This window comes from Macaca mulatta, chromosome 1 (genome assembly GCF_049350105.2).
Source record: "Macaca mulatta isolate MMU2019108-1 chromosome 1, T2T-MMU8v2.0, whole genome shotgun sequence".
Classification (NCBI taxonomy): Eukaryota; Metazoa; Chordata; class Mammalia; order Primates; family Cercopithecidae; genus Macaca; species Macaca mulatta.
In genome coordinates, this window is record NC_133406.1 from 35123708 (window position 1) to 35144504 (window position 20797).

General features: G+C 39.8%; 2 long non-coding RNA genes across 2 annotated transcripts in view; one reads left to right on the plus strand and one right to left on the minus strand.

Annotated features, from left to right (window-relative positions):
• The window catches only part of LOC106994717 (uncharacterized), a 170312-nt gene that overhangs the window by 128196 nt on the left and 21319 nt on the right, over positions 1 to 20797 (minus strand). The window lies entirely within an intron of this gene.
• LOC144340476 (uncharacterized) lies at positions 9244 to 19079 on the plus strand. Its single transcript, XR_013416642.1, has 4 exons — positions 9244 to 10084; positions 10181 to 10293; positions 17690 to 17858; positions 18522 to 19079. It is a non-coding gene; the product is annotated as an uncharacterized LOC144340476 (long non-coding RNA).

Genomic DNA, 20797 nt, shown 5'->3' on the forward strand with positions numbered 1-20797 from the left:
TAGGGAGGTCAGACTGCTCTCCCATCTCTGTGCCCATTCTCATTTGTGAGGCGGTAGATGCCAAGGAAGATATAAAATAGAGAAGCTGAGGCATGGCATGAAAAGAGGATTTTTCTCAAGAACTCACAGGACGTCCATGATTGGGTCCCCAGTTTCTGACCCAAAGCTCCAACCATCTCACCTGGCATCCTTTATAAGGGAACCTCTGACTTTACAATAAATGCAGGTAGTTTTTGGCACGGGTCCAGAGTCCCCCAAGCTACAGACATGTTTTAAATAAGCCAAATAGATTAGTAAGTCATGTGGCAGTACAAAGGCTATTGAGGCCAGCTTATTTCCTTCAGGCTTGATATGTGCCAAAGATTCCCCTTGCTTAGGAGGAAGGGGACATCTGAAGTCTGATCCCACAAGCCCCTGGAGGCTGCATTCAGACCACCTGCCACCTACCTCTATCTCTGGTGTCCTCCTATTGAGGATGCAGACTATCTAGCCCTTCATCGCTCCTCCTGTTATTGATGCTGGCTCATCCTTTCGATGTGATTCTTCGCCTCTGACCCCTCTTCCTTTCTCTTGTCACCTGTATGTCATGCAAAACAGCAGAGGTCTGCTTCCTCAACAACCTGACATGTGCTGTGCCTCCTCCAGCCCCTCGTCCTGGTGGAGGGCAGCTAACAGATCCTCTAGGACACAGAACTACCCTGTCCTTTAAACTTACAAATGCCGGATCGTAAGGCTGTGATTTTGTTAAGGAACCCTTGTTCCACACAAGCACGTTATGCTGTAGAATCAATGCTTTCCTTAGAGCTGGAAATGTAAATGGAGAGAGAGTAAAATAACTGTGTCAGTAAAATGCTCCCAAGGACCTAATTATGAATGAGCATTAAATATTTAGTCTCATCTTTAACCCTTGAGGCAAAGGCCCAGAGTAGGCCTGACTCACTCCACTAGCAAAACTCCACATGGTTCTCCCATGTTAATTTCCCTCACATGGATAGTTTAGCCTCACTATCAAAATATGCCCTTTTTTCTTCCCACTTCCCACTGTTTTCTTTATGAAAACAGACTTGCCCTACCCCACCCACAACATTGTTTGGCCCCACCTTTTTCCTAGTGAACCTTTCCATCTCACTTTTAAACATTAGTAGTTTTATGTTTGCCCCATGTTTTTTATTAAACAGTCACGATAAAAATGATAACAAACAACATCTATTAGTGCCTACTATGTACCAGACCCTGATGGATGCTTTAGGAGCTTTATAAATAATTTCATGTAAACTTCATAAAACCCTGTGAGGAAGGTTTTATTATTCCTGTTACATAGATAGAAAACTGAGGCTCAGAGAATAATTGGCCCAAATCATATTGTGTGTAACTGGAAAACCTGAATTCAAACCAGGTCTCTCTGACCATAAAGTCCACGCTCACTCACAGCACTATGCTGGTTCTTTAATTTAAAAAACAAAACAAAACTAAAATTCACTCTAGAACTCAATGAAATTCTGATATCCTTTTTATGCATCAGTGATCCTGATCTTACTTTTAATCCTCCCCAAGATCACGTAGTCACTGCAAGGCAAACCAGGCCATTTCCCAAAATACAGAGAGGAAAATATTTTGAGCATCTTGTAGGTGCCAGGGACCTTTAAATATTTTATCTCATTGAATCCTCACAACTGCATGAATGTTAGGTATCATTACAATAAGTTCTCCAATGAGGAGTTTTAGGTAACTTTAGATAACTTATAACACTTGCCACAGACCAAGTGAGGTGTAACAGAGTTGATCTGCACTATTCTCACTTCCAAGCTCAAGCATTTTCTTCCTCCTAATCCTAATTGTCACCACACATAGAAATCAGAGACACTTTGTCAGATGAGTAGATTGCAAAAATTTTCTCCCATTCTGTAGGTTGCCTGTTCACTCTGATGGTAGTTTCTTTTGCTGTGCAGAAGCTCTTTAGTTTAATGAGATCCCATTTGTCAATTTTGGCTTTTGCTGCCATTGCTTTTGGTGTTTTAGACATGAAGTCTTTGCCCATGCCTATGTCCTGAATGGTACTACCTAGGTTTTCCTCTAGGATTTTTATGGTATTAGGTCTAACATTTCAGTCTCTAATCCATCTTGAATTAATTTTCGTATAAGGAGTAAGGAAAGGATCCAGTTTCAGCTTTCTACTTATGGCTAGCCAATTTTCCCAGCACAGTTTATTAAATAGGGAATCCTTTCCCCATTTCTTGTTTCTCTCAGGTTTGTCAAAGATCAGATGGCTGTAGATGTGTAGTATTATTTCTGAGGACTCTGTTCTGTTCCATTGGTCTATATCTCTGTTTTGGTACCAGTACCATGCTGTTTTGGTTACTGTAGCCTTGTAGTATAGTTTGAAGTCAGGTAGCGTGATGCCTCCAGCTTTGTTCTTTTGACTTAGGATTGTCTTGGAGATGCGGGCTCTTTTTTGGTTCCATATGAACTTTAAAGCAGTTTTTTCCAATTCTGTGAAGAAACTCACTGGTAGCTTGATGGGGATGGCATTGAATCTATAAATTACCTTGGGCAGTATGGCCATTTTCACGATATTGATTCTTCCTATCCATGAGCATGGTATGTTCTTCCATTTGTTTGTGTCCTCTTTTATTTCACTGAGCAGTGGTTTGTAGTTCTCCTTGAAGAGGTCCTTTACATCCCTTGTAAGTTGGATTCCTAGGTATTTTATTCTCTTTGAAGCAATAGTGAATGGAAGTTCATTCCTGATTTGGCTCTCTGTTTGTCTGTTACTGGTGTATAAGAATGCTTGTGATTTTTGCACATTAATTTTGTATCCTGAGACTTTGCTGAAGTTGCTTATCAGCTTAAGGAGATTTTGGGCTGAGACAATGGGGTTTTCTAAATATACAATCATGTCATCTGCAAAGAGGGACAATTTGACTTCTTCTTTTCCTAACTGAATACCCTTGATTTCTTTCTCTTGCCTGATTGCCCTAGCCAGAACTTCCAACACTATGTTGAATAGGAGTGGTGAGAGAGGGCATCCCTGTCTTGTGCCAGTTTTCAAAGGGAATTTTTCCAGTTTTTGCCCATTCAGTATGATATTGGCTGTGGGTTTGTCATAAATAGCTCTTATTATTTTGAGGTACGTTCCATCAATACCGAATTTATTGAGCGTTTTTAGCATGAAGGGCTGTTGAATTTTTTCAAAAGCCTTTTCTGCATCTATTGAGATAATCATGTGGTTCTTGTCTTTGGTTCTGTTTATATGCTGGATTATGTTTATTGATTTGCGAATGTTGAACCAGCCTTGCATCCCAGGGATGAAGCCCACTTGATCATGGTGGATAAGCTTTTTGATGTGTTGCTGAATCCGGTTTGCCAGTATTTTATTGAGGATTTTTGCATCGATGTTCATCAGGGATATTGGTCTAAAATTCTCTTTTTTTGTTGTGTCTCTGCCAGGCTTTGGTATCAGGATGATGTTGGCCTCATAAAATGAGTTAGGGAGGATTCCCTCTTTTTCTATTGATTGGAATAGTTTCAGAAGGAATGGTACCAGCTCCTCCTTGTACCTCTGGTAGAATTCGGCTGTGAATCCATCTGGTCCTGGACTTTTTTTGGTTGGTAGGCTATTAATTATTGCCTCAATTTCAGAGCCTGCTATTGGTCTATTCAGGGATTCAACTTCTTCCTGGTTTAGTCTTGGAAGAGTGTAAGTGTCCAGGAAATTATCCATTTCTTCTAGATTTTCCAGTTTATTTGCATAGAGGTGTTTATAGTATTCTCTGATGGTAGTTTGTATTTCTGTGGGGTCGGTGGTGATATCTCCTTTATCATTTTTGAACCTACAAAGAACTCAAACAAATTTACAAGAAAAAAACAAACAACCCCATCAAAAAGTGGGCAAAGGATATGAACAGACATTTCTCAAAGAAGACATTCATACAGCCAACAGACACATGAAAAAATGCTCATCATCACTGGCCATCAGAGAAATGCAAATTAAAACCACAATGAGATACCATCTCACACTAGTTAGAATGGCAATCATTAAAAAGTCAGGAAACAACAGGTGCTGGAGAGGATGTGGAGAAACAGGAACACTTTTACACTGTTGGTGGGATTGTAAACTAGTTCAACCATATGGAAAACAGTATGGCGATTCCTCAAGGATCTAGAACTAGAAGTACCATATGACCCAGCCATCCCATTACTGGGTATATACCCAAAGGATTATAAATCATGCTGCTATAAAGACACATGCACACGTATGTTTATTGCGGCACTATTCACAATAGCAAAGACTTGGAATCAACCCAAATGTCCATCAGTGACAGACTGGATTAAGAAAATGTGGCACATATACACCATGGAATATTATGCAGCCATAAAAAGGGATGAGTTTGTGTCCTTTGTAGGGACATGGATGCAGCTGGAAACCATCATTCTTAGCAAAGTATCACAAGAACAGAAAACCAAACACCTCATGTTCTCACTCATAGGTGGGAACTGAACAATGAGATCACTTGGACTCGGGAAGGGGAACATCACACACCGGGGCCTATCATGGGGAGGGGGGAGGGGGGAGGGATTGCATTGGGAGTTATACCTGATGTAAATGACGAGTTGATGGGTGCTGATGAGTTGATGGCTGCAGCACACCAACATGGCACAAGTATACATATGTAACAAACCTGCACATTATGCACATGTACCCTAGAACTCAAAGTATAAAAAAAAAAAAAAAAAAAAGAAATCAGAGACACTTCCCTCGCCATTAATTTCTATGAGATACCTGACATAAAGGTCAGCAACATGTTCCCAGGCAATACCTTCTAGCTCCCTGAGGTGATCCTACCAAAACCTTGATAACTCCTGACTTTGTCCCTCATTTCTATTTGAAGAGGCACATGTTTCTTGAGGGCCTGGAGTTATATCTGTCTAAAATTAGAGGTAATGCTCAGAGTATTACTTCCAATGTGGCCCGTTAAGTAATATGCTACTATCATACTATCCATCCCTCATATAACAACTGTAAACTTAGGACAAAATCCAAAACAATAAAAAAAAAAAAAAAAAAAAAAAAAAAAACCTGAAAGCTCGTAAGAGCAAAAACCAAATGCAGACATATTCTGGATGAGTGTCAAGACTTTAAAGAAGAAAATTGCACGGAATTTCCCATTTACAACTTTAAGAATGAGCCAGAATTTCATAAGATAATTAAAACTCAAATAGACCAAAAAAAATAGTCTTTCTGTCAAAACAAACAAACAAACAAACAAACAAACAAAAACCACCAGGGTTTGTTACAACTACAGGCACCAGAAAGAAAAAGAGAAAGAGAAAGAACCAGATAGCTAGAACCCCAAATTCCGTGTACATACTCTACACCCATATCTCTGGCTCACTGAACAATGAAGTGCCAGAAAGACTCAAAATCAGTTAAGGAGAAAAGAGCTGAAATGTAAGCTGTTGACCAAGAAACAGGATTTGCAGTTTAAATCTAAACAAATTAATTGGTAAAACAAAAAGTCAACATTTGTCAGGGTTATGTAACTAAATCTGCAGTCTTCACAACAGAAAAGCCACAATGCTGGGGGGAAAGTCAAAATTATTTCACATTTAAATAACTATTAAAAGTTGAAGAATATTGAGGAAAGATAACAGAGACTAATAACAGGTTGACTCACATGCTGGAATTAGCAGAGAAGAATTTTAAAGCAGCTGTTTATTATAACTATCCTCTTTAATATAAAGTAAAAATATGCTCACAATAAATAAAAGAAAATATCAGCAGATAAACTTTCATAAAACTAGAAATGCTACAGTGTAAAAATGTGGTACCTGAAATTAAAAGTTCACAGGATGGGCTTAACAGCAAAATAGAGATAACATATGAAAGAGTAAGGGAAGTTGGAGACAGATCAATAAAAATTATCAGTCTGAAGATTGGGTGAAAAAAGGTGATCAAAAAATGGGCAGGACCTTAGAGCTGATAGTAATGTCAAAATATCTAATATATGCATTATTGGAGTTTCAGAATAAGAGGGGAGAAGAGGGCAGCAAAAATATAAAGAAACAATAACCAAAGTTTTCCCAAATGTGAGGATAAACATAAATTTACAGATTTAAGAATCTTAGGAAGCATCAAGTAAGATAATTATGAAGACGAACATGCCTAGGCATACCATAATCAAACTGCTTTTAAAAAGGGAGGGAGAGAAAGAAAATTTTGCAAGTAGACAGAGCAAAATAACACATTACATACAAAGGAACAAAAAAATAAGAACTACTATAGACTTCCTGTTGGAAAATTTGCAAACCAAAATTTAATGGAATAACATCTTTGTGCTAGAGGTAAAACTGTTAGCCCAGAATTCTATATCCAGTAAAATTATCCTTTAAGAATGAGGCAAAATTAAGGAATTTTCAGATTTTCTAAAAATGAGCACTCATCACCAGCAGATTCACACTACAAATAATAAATGCTCCTCATGCTGAAAGAAAATAATACAAGATCTCAGATTCTTAGGAAGGATTCCAGAACATTGGAAATGGCATATATCTGAATATATATAAAATACTAATTTTCTCTAATTTTTTATAAAATACATATGACTTTAAAGGAAACTTGTAACATCATCTTATAGGGTCTATGTGAATTTAATGACAACTATAGCATAAAAGACCTGGTTGAGGTTGAGGGAGGTAAATGGGCCTATAAACTTACAAAGTTTCTATATTTTACATGAATTGGTATATTAGCTCCTTGTTGACAATGAAAAGTGAAGGATGTATATTGCGGTCCTTAGAATAACCACTAAAAATGCAAAAAAAAATGTAATTTAATAAAGTAGAATTGTAAAAATGTTTTAGTCTAAAGGAGACAAGAAAGGAGAAATAAAGGAACGATAAACAAAGTGTGCAAAAAATCAAATAAAATGGCAGATGCAAATCCAAAACTATCAATAATTACATTAAATATTAATGAACTAGACGTCCAAAAAAAGTCAGATTGTAAGAATAAATTTAAAAGCAAGACTCAACCACATGCTTCCTACAAGAGATGTACTTTAAAAATAAATTAACAGATAAGTTAAAAGTAAATTAATGGAAATATATACACTAGACATACTAAAAAATAAGGTGACCAGAGTGGATATTTTCATATCAGATAAAATAAGCTTTCAAGACAGAAAGTAACATTAAAGAAGGACATTTCAAAATGATAAATGGATCAACTTATCAAGAAGACTTAACAATCAATGTGGCATGTGCCTAATAATAAGCTACAACCAAATAAAGCAAACATTTACAGAATTAAAAGAGGAACAGACAATTCTGCAATCAGTAGGAGATTTTAGCATCCATCTTCCAAAAATTTATAGAACACTTACATAAAAATCAGTAAAGACATAGGTGATCCAAACCATACTTTCAACCACCTTAACCTACAACCGTAGAATATACATTTTTCAAGTATACATGGTATTTTCACCAAGAGAGACCATATGCTGGAGTTCAACAGTTTTAATAAATGTAAAAAGACTGAAGTCCCTAGTGCAAAATATAACATTTTGAAATCCAAATACGTTTTCATTTACTAAGGCAAAGCACTTAGATAAACCGACTTTGGAAATGGAAAGCTAAAAAAAATATTGCTAGATAATTTGTTCATCTGTCTTTTTCCCTTGCACACATTGACTATGGCTTGATCTTGAACTATGTCAATATGCATCAACGGGGTCAACAGTTTTAACTAATCTGCATAGTTATTTCACTGGTTGCTTCAGTTAAAGGACTGATTAGTAATCAATTAGTAGTAGCTGGTCAATTTAGTCAAAAGCATCAAACCAGTTCCCCCCCGCCCCTAATGTTTCTGTTATGTCCTAGGTCCTGCTAGAAGCCTATGGAGAGATGAAATTCATTGCAAAGGTGGTCATCCACCCCCTTGCTACAGAGCTATTCCTAAGACTGTTCAGGTAGCTCACATGTCCAGTCCCTCCCCAGATCCCCTTCCACCAAATTAAAATCTCTCCAAGTCAGAACTGACAGGGAGGGCCTTTTCCTTTCTTTACCCCAAAGCCTTGCTTCATGTTTCTATGGGAAAAACCAAACTCTATCTAAACAATAAAAAGTGGGAAAGTTTCCCCAGGCAGACTGCCTCTTCCGCACCTTGATTAGCCGAGCAAAATGTAGACATAAAATGCAATTGCTTTTTTTTTTCCCAGATGCTAAAAAAGTCAGCCTTGATTTACCCCAACACTCTGACTGACTCACGGCAGACATAAATCAGCAACTATTACTTTCATGTGTTAACAGATAATAATGATAGTAATGTTTTGGAGGGAGGGGATTTACTATATAAAGTGCTTAATAACTTTATATATATGATCTCATTAAACCTCCATTGTCCAGGAGCTAGTTATGATTCCCATTTATCAATGGGGAAACTGATGGTTAAAGGGCTTGACTAATAAACCCGAGGTTATATCCAGCTCTTCTTAGCTGGTAAAAGCTAGAGAAGTTTCTTGAACCGAAGGAATTCTGCCTTCCTAGCCTTCATCCGTAACTTCTATGCATGCTACTTCAGATTTGATCAAAGCAGCTCTGTGGAACCTTAAATGAGATCAGGTGACTTAGTTTTGTTCTCTGCTATATCTCTTGATTAGTCAGGGTTCTCCAGAGAAATATGTGAATGTGTGTGTATGTGTGTGTGCATACACATATACATATATATAATATCTATCATATACTATCATATATACCATATACATATGTAAAATATACATATTATATATATGAGTTTTACTGAGTTTTATTTTAAGGAATTAGCTCATGCAATGGTGAAGATTGGCAAATTGGAAATCTGTGGGACAAATTAACAGAATGAAAACTCAAGTAGAAGCTTCAAGCTGTAGTTTTGAAGCAGAATTTCTTCTCTGGGAAACCTGTTTTTGCTCATAAGATTGTCAACTGATAAATGAAATTATCAAGTATAATCTCCTTTACTTAAAGTAAACTGATCATAGATATTAACTACGTCTACAAAATACTTTCACGAGAATACTCAGATTAGTATTTCAATAAGTGGTTGGGTACCATAGCCTAGCCAATTGACACGTGAAATTAATTCATCGGAATCCCCAAAGACAAAAACATTGACTGACAGTTTTCAAAAACATTTGTGGAATAATAAATAGATAATTATGAGATCACAAGATCAAAATCTGAGGGCATAAAATCACCTTAGAGACTATCTAGGTCAGAATTCTAAAGCTTCAGAGATTCTCCATGCTGCATTCCCCATACCATCTATATCTAAGGCTGGGGTGTAAACTAAGAAATGGTTTTCAACAAGCATGCTAGGGCCACCACAACTAATCCCACTGCCCTGCAAGCATCTCTAGATGATTTTGATGCAGTTGGTCCACAGGTCACAGTCTGAAAAACTCTGAGACCATCAGCTCATCAGCTACAATAATACTCTCTCCAGCATTCCAGACAATGGCTTTCCAACCCCTCTACGGACTGGGGTTCACTACCTACTCATGTAGTCCATTTTGTCTTCAATCAGATGACTATTACAAAGTTCTTTCATATACTGGGTCCAAATAGGACTTTCTGAACTTTCTGGCTATTGTTACCAGTTCTCTTCTGTGCAGCTCAGAGTATTTCAGAGCCAATGACCTGAGCTACAAATGATTGAAAGGGCAACTTAGGTTCAGGTGATTCCTCAAAAGATTTGGTCCACATGACTGCTCACTTACCCATAAAAGGGCTTAATGTAAACCAGCTATATTGCTGACTGTGCAAGGATGTGGGGTTGTCTGGAAATAGCCTTCAATGGCACTGACTGACTAGGAGAGCCTCAAGAATACCTTATAAAGCCCATGGTGGGGCAGTGAATCTGGGAACCTGACAAGAAGATAGGTTGCTATGGTTCTGCTTATTAGAGTGGACTCCTAGACCTAATGAAAATGCTAAATTATAAATCTAGAATAAGAACTGGAATAAAGTTATCTAGAATTACTAGAAACAGCAAAAGAAATTGGGGTGAAGACAATATTGGAGCTTTTCTACCTTGGCTGACAAGCTGGTAGACAGGGACACTTTGATACTCCAAGGATCTTATTTAATAATTCATGAATTCATTCATTTACCAAATATTAATTACATGCTTATTGTGTACCAGGCACTGTACTGGATACTGAGAAATGAGTGGTAAACACAACTAACATGGTCTCTACTCTCCTGGAATTAAAAGTCAAGTGAGGGATGATGCAAACTGTAAAGAAAATATTAAATGTAAGTATGTTATAAAATATTAAGTGTGTAATAAAAGAAACAAATGTTTGTATAAGGTGTCTGGGGGAGGTTTTTCTAAGGGGACAGAGCTTATATTAGATCTGAGGATGAACAGAAATTTACAGAGTACTCTAGGCACAGCCCTATGGAACAGCATGTGCAAAGGCTGAGAGGCAGGAAAGGCCTTTGCACACACGAGAACCTGAAAGGATGCCCATGTAGTGGGAGCATGAGTGAAACGAGGCTGTAGTTCAAGATGAGGCTGCAGAGATCAACGGGACTCTGCTGTCACAGTAAATACTTGAGGAGCAAATCATTAAAGGACAAAAAGCAGACCATGGCACAATTCAGTTCACGTTTAAGGGAATTGGTCTACCCATAGTTAGAGAATGAATAGAAAGGGGCAAGAACAGAAGTAAATCATTTAATAGGTAATTGCCCAAATGGCAAATATAGGTCATAAGAATTAGGGTACTTGGGGGAGAATTTGAAAAAAGCAGATTGATTCAAAATACAGTCTACACAAGAGTTTGACTTAGTATATTCCGTGAGGGAAGGAACAATGTGTGTTTTGCTTAGCAAACTTATCTTCGGTTCCTAGTACAGTGTTTGGTGTGTAAATAGCAATGTAGTTGCTCCTCATTATTTACAGATTCCATGTTTATGAATTTGCTTATTCCCTAAAATTTATTTGTAACCCCAAAATCAATGCCTATGGCACTTTTGCCATTGATTGCAGAAATGCACTTGCAAAAACAGGTGAAGAGTTTGAGTCATGGACATTCCTAGCTGAGGTCAAACAAGAGCACATTCTGCCTTCTTGTTTCTAGTTTTATAGTGTCAACAAGTGTCCTTTTTGCTGCCTCGTTAGTGCCATGTTTGGTCATATTTTTGTGCTTTGTGTTGGTGCTTTTGCTGTACAAAATGCCCCCCAGGCCTAGTGCTGAAGTGCTATGTAGTGTTCCTAAGTGCAAGAAAGCTGTGATGTGACTTACAGAGAAAATTTGTATGTTAGGTGAGCCTCATTTCAGTATGAGCCAGTGTTGTCGGCTGTGAATTCAACATTAACTAATCAACTGTATATACACATATATATTCAAGGTGTCTTTAAACAGAAACGCACCTAAAATATATTGGTCAGTTGATGAAAACATTGTAACCAGAGTTTCAAAGGTACCTAACCCTGTGTTTTCTTTAAGAGCAATGGTTCAGTATTTGCTAAATCAGTGTTCACAGTGACTTTATAGAACATAATTGCCACACACAATGAGCATCAACTCTAACTGCTAATTGAACACATGAATGAATTAAAGTGATAGATGTGGCAGATTTTGTCAATGAACTGAGGGCTTTAGACTTGAGCAACTGCATTGATGGTGCCATCATCCATGGAGATAGGATATTCTGGGAAAGAAACAGGTTTGGGAGGAAAAGAGAAAATGTTATTTTTACATGTTTCTTTAGAGATGCCCATGAGATTTTCAAGTAGAGATGTCAAGTAGCCAGTTAGATATATATGAGTCTGAATCTCAAAGGAGATTTCTGGACTGGAGACATAAATTGGTAAGTCATCAGCATACAGATGGTGCTTAAAGCCCCAGGGGATAGAGGAGGTCACCTAGGAAATACGTGTAGGGAGAGATGAGAAGAGGACCCAGAACTAAGCCCTAGCACACACCTGCACTCAGAGATCCTGCCCAGAGGACCCTGCAAAGAGACTGCAGGTGAGAAGAGGACAGCCAGGAAATGTGTGGAGTCACAGAAGCCAAGGGAGGCCTATGCTGAGAATAATAGCCATCAGCCTTAGAGAATGTGGCTGAGAGGCTATGGAAGATAAGGCTGAAAGTTGCTCTTGGATGGTGCAATGAAATTGTCAGTGACCTTGGGCTACTACTTTTAGGGCAAAAGAGTGGACTAAGTAATGAATGAGAAGATGGGAAAATAAAAGCGGCACAATTTGACAACTTCTAGAAGAAGTTTTATGTTGAAGGGTAGCAGAGAATTGAGGCACTGGCTGGAGAGAGATAAGGAGTCATGAGAAGGTTTTGCTTTTTGATTTTAACTTGGAAAATACTACCACATGCATTCAAACTGTGAGGAATAATGCAGTAAGAAAGGGGGAGATTAATGATGAAGAGCGGAGAACATTGGAGACTTTACAGTAGTAAGAATGGGATCCTGGACATGCTTGAAGGAACTACTCTTTGTTAAGAGGAGAGACAACCACAGTTGAATTCACGTGTGTTCATGTACACACACACACACACACACACACACACACACACACACACACACTGTATCTCTGCAACTGATAACATAAGCTAAGTGTAAGACTCTCCACGTATTCCTATTGCCTTCTTGATTTTAACCAAAGTTCCAACGGGTACACATATTTTTGAAACTTGTTTCTCATCCTCCTACAGTTGCACTTTTTTTCTCATGTTTCAATCTTCAGACTTTTGCCCTTGATTTTGCATGTAGCTGCCCTTCTGGGGTTCTTCTGAGTCTCTTTCTGACTCTCAACTCTTTCTGGAGACTTATCTTCTGTTTCTTTCTCCCAGCTTCTAAAGATGTGAGTCATGTCTTTTTCCCACCAGAGGTGCTGCCTGAGGCTAGAAAACTGATCTGGGATAGCTCCAGCCCTCCTGCCTCACTGCCCCTAACAGGCAAAGTCCCCTGGGCAGCCATGACCCCCAGGAAGTGCAAGGCTCAGCATAGCAAGGGCTACAGTTTCATTAGAAACTGTTTCTGGCACTTTTATGCTCATCAATTTTCGTTGATGTTCAGAATTTTTTTGTGGCATGACTGTGCTAACATTTTTAGGTTTCCATAGCCCAAGGATATCCTCTCTTGATCTACCACAGCACATGACAACCATAGACCTGCTGTGTGCTCTGCTAGCCATTTTAAACACACTGTCTCATTTATTCTTCATAACACCCTGTGAAGCAGGTATCATTCTCATTTTATGGATTAGGAAAGTGAGACTCAGGAGTCACATAGCTAATAAGCCAGGAGGCCCAGATTTGGACTCATGTAAAACTCCAAAACCTAAAACCTTTCCCTTTTTGCCAGGCTGCAAAGTGGCAGCAGTTCACTTGTCACATCCTTTCGGCCGCCACTTAATTCCACATATGTTCCAGCTCCCCAAATCTACGGAGACTGCCTTGGAGAAAAATACCGATTCAGATCAACTCATGTCCCACCTAGTTCAATGCCTGACCCAGTAAATGACTGCCTGTGACCCCCACTGGAGGCCCTAGTTGTTCTTCTGCTATCTGAGAAACCATGGCACACACTGCTACTTTAGCCTCCTGTTCAATCTGAGTAATAGAAATAAGAGGAAGGTAGAACTTTTTTTTTTTTTTTTAAGTCTCCGGCAAATTCTTCGGCTGGTGGTGAAAACTGATGTTATAGAAGAGGCCCAGTCTAAGTGAAAATGAGTAATTATGAGCTTCAGAGCAAGGAAAATATAACACAACCATGACAGGACAGGGAGCTGCTGTGGGTTAGAACACACCCTGCTCAAGCATACATGCAGCTGGTATACAGGGATGTCCTGCTGCTCTAGACGCTAAAAAAAAAAAAAAAAAAAAAAAAAAAAAAAAGACCAGCAGAACCCAAGGCACCAAGAGAAGGAAGACAGCTTTACACAAAGGAAAGAAGCAAAAGAGAGCTCTGGAGTAAGACAGGGATCCTGAGAGTGAACTGGGGTGTTCACGAGGGCACCCAGCTTGCTGGCGGCGTGAGCCAGGATGAAGCAGCAGCCAGATACAAGAGAAAGGAAATAAGAGAAAGGAAATATACAGAAGCAGACTAAGAAGGGGTGATAACAAATATTAGAGCAGGTACCAATCTTATTCTACTGATAACTTTTTTTTTTAGTCAAGAATACAGCTCTAGGTTGCTATGCATCAATTTACACTTTACGCTATTTTAATAAAGAGGGCTCTGACATTTTTAAGCAGATGTGATTTGATTATGTGCTAATCTCTGTCCAATTAATAGCATTATTCAGACTGTCTCCAAAGTGCATCAAAACAACTAGTTAAAAAGGAAGAATGAAGTCAAATCCATTTTTGGCATCAGGTGTATATGATAGGGAGATACCTGGAAACACAAGTTCATAACCTCTTTGTGACATTCAAACCAAATTGTGTATGTCGGCACTGTCCCCAAACAATGTGACAGCCAGCTCAGATTTTCAAATTCAGTTTCTCCCAGACCCTTCATCCTCCACAGAGGCAAAAGAAGATTTGATGGTAAGGTTTGTCTAATTATTGGCAAAAAATGTGGGAGTAAAAACCCACACCTCGACCCAAATGCTTCATCGCCCTTTCAAACAAGTTTTATGAACAAAGAATCTTATAATGTGCAGCTGTGCAAGGCAGAGGGGTGAGAGCAATACAAAACTCACAAAACCATGGGCTGCGTGTGTGTGCACTGCACATATGCACACACGTGTGATGCGTTGAACAAACATGTACACACAGAGCACACAGCATGTCAGGGCACAACTGTGCTAAAGCAGGGTTTGGGGAAGAAGTTAAATCTAACCCTAGGAAATGAAATGTTTAAAATTTAGTTTCTTGATATAATTGTTAATGAAATCACATGTGCCATAGCAAGATCATTACCATAACTATTACTGTTAATATTAATAATAAAAAGTAGTATTTGCATAACACTTTACATAAATTACATCACTGGGCTTTGAAAAGGATTTTGATAACATTTTGAAGAAATAACCAAGGGACAGGGAACAAAAAGAACAAGCCTTTATATCAGGGGCTCCCAGGATTTCTGTCACCAAGGACCTCCTTTATTCTTTTTCCTCTAAGGTTTCCTGGTTTTAATGTTTTGGTCTCATTGACAACCTTTATTAAAGAATTTTCCATTTCCCTATCTTTATTCAAAGAATAATCAGTATGCAATAATCCGCATTACCTCACTGAGCTAATATAATTCCACGAACTTGGTGTTTGAGTTACCCTCTGAAGCCTTATTATCAGTAAATCCATTTCAGTTCAGTTTTTAGATATACAGAACATTTCTTTAAGGTCTCCTCTACCTCCTTAAAGGACTTCTAGGAGTCCTAGGGCCCTGGGCAAGAAAGCACTAATTGAAATCTCAAATAATATTTTGTTCATTTGTTTGTTTTTGTTTTTGAGATGGAGTCTCACTCTGTTGCCCAGGCTGGAGAGCAGTGGTGCCATCTCGGCTCACTGCAACCTCCGCTTCCTGGGTTCAAGTGATTCTCCTGCCTCAGCCTCCTGAGTAGCTGGGATTACAGGTGTGCGCCACCATGTCCAGCTGATTTTTGTATTTTTAGTAGAGATGGGGTTTCACCATGTTGCGCAGGCTGGTCTCGAACTCTGACCTTCAAGTACCTGGCCCGCCTCGGCCTCCCAGTCAAATAATGTTTTTTTCTTTTCCATTATTTTTAAATTCAGTATGTGCTAATAAAGGAAGAGTATTTAAAATTTTTTAAGAGAACTTGGAAGTCTCTTTAGTCAGCCATCACAAAGCAATTATTTGAGGGCACACACACACAAGAAGGCAGGCAAACAACTAACAACTGCCAACACCATTGCCTCACCAGAAACACATTCTGTGAGCATGGCAAAGCCACCGCGAGGGGTATCCAGAAGAGTGTGTGTGATGGCTCTGATGTCAATGTGCCTGGTGTCCCATCCTGGCTGTCACTTGTTAGCTAAATGCATGGAAAAGAATCTAAACTTCTTGGTGCCTCAATTTTTTTCATCTGGAACATAGGATCATAATAGGTTGACTTGTTTAGAGCTATGTAGGATTTCTATGAGTATATATACATAAAGAGCTTAGCACAGCGCCTGGCACATGACAAGTGAGCAATACATTTTAGCATCGTAAGTACCTAATTGCAGGACCTGTGGTTGGTTCCTAACCTTTTTCAAACCCATAAAAAGAAAATCTACACATCCATGAAATCTGTTTTTGTTGAATCTCTTATTCCCAAAATTGTTAGAATGTGCATAGCTGCTTTGATCAAATCTGAAGTAGCATGCATAGAAGTTAGGGATGAAGGCTAGGAAGACAGAATTCCCTCGGTTCAAGAAACTTCTCTAGCTTTTACCAGCTAAGAAGAGCTGGATAGAACCTCGGGTTTATTAGTCAAGCCCTTTAACCATCAGTTTCCTCATTGATAAATGGGAATCATAACTAGCTCCTGGAGCAATGGAGGTTTAATGAGATCATATATATAAAGTTATTAAGCACTTTATATAGTAAATCCCCTCCCTCCAAAACATTACTATCATTATTATCTGTTAACACATGAAAGTAATAGTTGCTGAATCTTGTCCTTAGTGCAAAATATAACATTTTGAAATCCAAATACGTTTTCATTTACTAAGGCAAAGCACTTAGATAAACCGACTTTGGAAATGGAAAGCTAAAAAAAATATTGCTAGATAATTTGTTCACCTGTCTTTTTCCCTTGCACACATTGACTATGGCTTGATCTTGAACTATGTCAATATGCATCAACGGGGTCAACAGTTTTAACTAATCTGCATAGTTATTTCACTGGTTGCTTCAGTTAAAGGACTGATTAGTAATCAATTAGTAGTAGCTGGTCAATTTAGTCAAAAGCATCAAACCAGTTCCCCCCCGCCCCTAATGTTTCTGTTATGTCCTAGGTCCTGCTAGAAGCCTATGGAGAGACGAAATTCATTGCAAAGGTGGTCATCCACCCCCTTGCTACAGAGCTATTCCTAAGACTGTTCAGGTAGCTCACATGTCCTGTCCCTCCCGAGATCCCTTTCCACCAAATTAAAATCTCTCCAAGTCAGAACTAACAGGGAGGGCCTTTTCCTTTCTTTACCCCAAAGCCTTGCTTCATGTTTCTATGGGAAAAACCAAACTCTACCTAAACAATAAAAAGTGGGAAAGTTTCCCCAGGCAGACTGCCTCTTCCGCACCTTGATTAGCCGAGCAAAATGTAGACATAAAATGCAATTGCTTTTTTTTTCCCAGATGCTAAAAATGTCAGCCTTGATTTACCCCAACATTCTGACTGACTCACAGCAGACATAAATCCTTCACGCCCAATGCAATCATTTTTTGACCTGTTCAGTGGTGGAGAGAGGGACGGCTTCACATTTATCTTCCTGGTGCCAGCACTGCGATCCCAATAACTTTTCCTTCATCTGCCCCTTATAAGGAGCAAGAGCCAGAGAAGTAAAGGCAAAAAGGTGCATGTTCATTATATTTTTTCTGAGACATGATGCAACAAGGCTTATGTTTTAAGTGATTGAGAAGGAAGGGGAAGAGAAGAATAAAAAGTATTTTTATAGATCTACTTCCTCTCACCTGAAACACAACCTCACTTTGTCTCTGCTTCATCCATGATTAGGAAAATGCAGGAGTACCTTCCATTTGGGAAACAGCTGTCTTTCTACTATAAGGAGAAACCTGGTGCCTTTCTGCCTGGTACTGTCCCAGCATGGCACACGTGATATTCCTGGGATTGAGAGCAGAGTCATGATAATAGCCACTGCTGGAGGATGAACCAACACAGCCAAGTGGTCCATTGGTTTGGAAGTGTAGCCTCCAGAACTTTGGCATGTGAAGCACAATCCGTTGAACAAACAGCTACCAGTTGGTTAACAGGAAAGATACAGGGTCTGACCTTGCATCTGCCCCTTACTGAGAGCACCTTTGGACCAATCATTTCTTTCTCCATAATTAGGTACCTGAATCTTTAAAATGGGGCTGTGCATGCCTGTCCTTTACCTCTTCCTTCATAAGGACCTTGTATTTTTTTAAATGCCTTGAGCTCTTCTGAAGCAGAGAGAGGTGCACATTTATAGTGCTGTTTTTCCTGGTTTCCATGGTTATGAATCAGAAAAATGATGCCCATTTGTCCCCATAAGAAATGGTCTTTTCCCTTCCAAATTCACAAGGTGTGCAGAAGAGCCACTTCAACCTCCCGCAGTGGCAGTGTGGCATTCTCCTTCAGCCACTTGTCCATACCTCTCCCCGAGGATATCATGGCCACAAGTCCCTTTCCAAGGTCCCACTTCTCTTTATTCCTGTCCCTTGCAAATGAGGTTTTTTGATCATCTTCCTCTTGCATTATGTTTCTAGATTAGAAGTTTCTTAATGGTAGAGAGTGTATTCCTGTGACTGGCATATACTAGGTATGCAATATTTAGTTAACCAAATGGGCTTTTGTCTTCCTGCAGCCTCAGTCATCTCACCCTTGGCAAAACAATCTTTCCAGAGCCAAATACTTCAGGGAACTCCCTTGGCACATAGCTTCCTGCATATCCTCACTTTCTTCTGGCTGTTCTCTTCCAACCTACAAAGATGTAAGGTGAATTTAATTCAGGACCACTGAAGAAGGGCAGAAACAGATCCCTCCTATCTCTCCATGACCTCCTCAGCAAGCAGGCCATGTCCTCCAGCCCACTCACTGCCCCACTGCCTGCCTCTACCTGCCCATGCATACTCCAGGAGAACAGTGCCTCTTTGTGGTTTCTTGGCTCTCTGGAATGTGGAGTGCTCTCAGAGTTGAGAGGGGAAGCCACTGGCATGCCATGAGCAGGACTGCCTTGGAGCCAACTCACAGCTGAGCTTCCTACCTGGTCTTCCAGAGAAGGTGGAGGTTCAAGAAGCTTGACCTCTTCATAGCACCAGGGTAAAGGGCAGTTAAGTGTTTGGGCATCAAAATAGGCATAGGCATTGTGTGAGTTGTTGTGTATCCCCAGACCAATGTGACAATAGAGATAAATTATCCCTAAGGTTGAGAAAGGTGATAGAGACTCATCAATTTCAAGCATATCTCTATGGTTGGGGGTAGCCCTAACCAAAGGCCCCTGCCTCATGTAGAGTAGGAGAAAGCCCATTAGCAGCTCTGTAGGCTTTAGCTCAAAGAACAACCCCATCCAAGCTCCATTCTGCACATCGAAGAGAAACGGAAAAAACTTAACACCAGCACTTTAAACATTATGGGAACTGTGTGATATGCTCTGCTAGCCAGCCTCTGGCCTTGGAATCCATACATTATTTAATGGGAAGGAAGACATACCTTAAATGAGCCATAACAATTGCTTAAGGGAGATGGGAGTAGGGGGAGAGGAAGGATTGTGTGTGTATTTTTTTAATTTCTCAGACCATGCCCGTTAGTTTTGTTTCTTATTTAGGATACAGCATTAATCATGCTAATATTTTACAGCCGGGTTTCACTCTTTAGTCATTACTTTAATCAAACCCATCAGCGAACGAAGGAACACGTTACCAGGTGGGAATAACTGCTACCGCTCGCTGTTAATTACTTTGCATTTTACAGCAATCAGCAGCAAGGGCTGAGATCATAATAAATTCATGACTTATGGGCCCATAAAATCATTACCGTAGGAAAATATGTTTTACCGGGGATTCGATGGGCCGCTGCTCAGACAGAGATTTCTTGAAGGAAATGACACCCATGAAATTAAACTGATCCTTGCAGTCAGCAGAAATGTAAATGTACAAAGAGAGCAAAATTTTACCATGGGAGAAAGGGGCCAGCAGGAGCGGGACTGGGTGCTGGGGGCGTGGCCACGGGAGGGGCGGGGCCCATAAGTACTGCGGGGAAGAGGATGCGGAAGGAAGAGGCTCCCAGGCAGGAAAAACCTTTAGAGAGAGCGGGAAGGAAAGAGACTCAGTGGCCTGTGCGTGATTCAGAGGTCCAGACGTCTGGGAGAGCAGTCTTTTTACTATATCATAGTCTCTACCCTCTCCCAGCTTTAGTTATTTCAGCCAGCTTTTTCCCACTGCCTTGGGTACTGTGACTTAGGTGGTCTCAGAGGCCCTGAGGATGGTGATGTTAAAGGCACAGGGACAAGTCCACAAATCAGCCCTGCCAGAGTCCAAGAAGGGAGGGAGGTTCACTCCTGTGTTTTCCCCACTGTCTTCAAGCAACCTAACTAGGCTTGTTGATGGATAGCTGCACTTCTTCACTGAGGCAACCCTGCCCCTGGCTTCCAACGCCCACTGCCACCCCACACACATCTCCAGCCTCCTTGTGTAGGTCTGTGTCAAAGGCCATCTCTGGTCTATGGGAAATGCTCTCCAAGGAGAATAATTAAAACCCTGGTGTTTGTTTTATTGGGAGGTTTCTCTACTTTCAAATTTCTCCCGGGATGCATTCATGCCATTTGTTTAGAAGCAACTGCTTCCTTTTCCATTGCTTCTTCCAATTACACTAGACAAACACAGGCCCTTATCTGGTGTTATTTAAGCATGAAATTATAACAGATCCTTTTAAATGCTAAAGCACTAAAAATAAGTCCTTTTATCAAGACACACCAGGTCTAGATATAGTAGCTCATTAATTTCTGTAAATCAGACAAGATGAAATTCAAACAAAATCCAAGAGCTTCCAGTGAAGGAGCATTCATTCTTTCTGAGATGATCACCATCCTTGTTCACCATGATCATTATCGTTCACGTTTCTAGGGGTTAGCGGGGGTTGTCC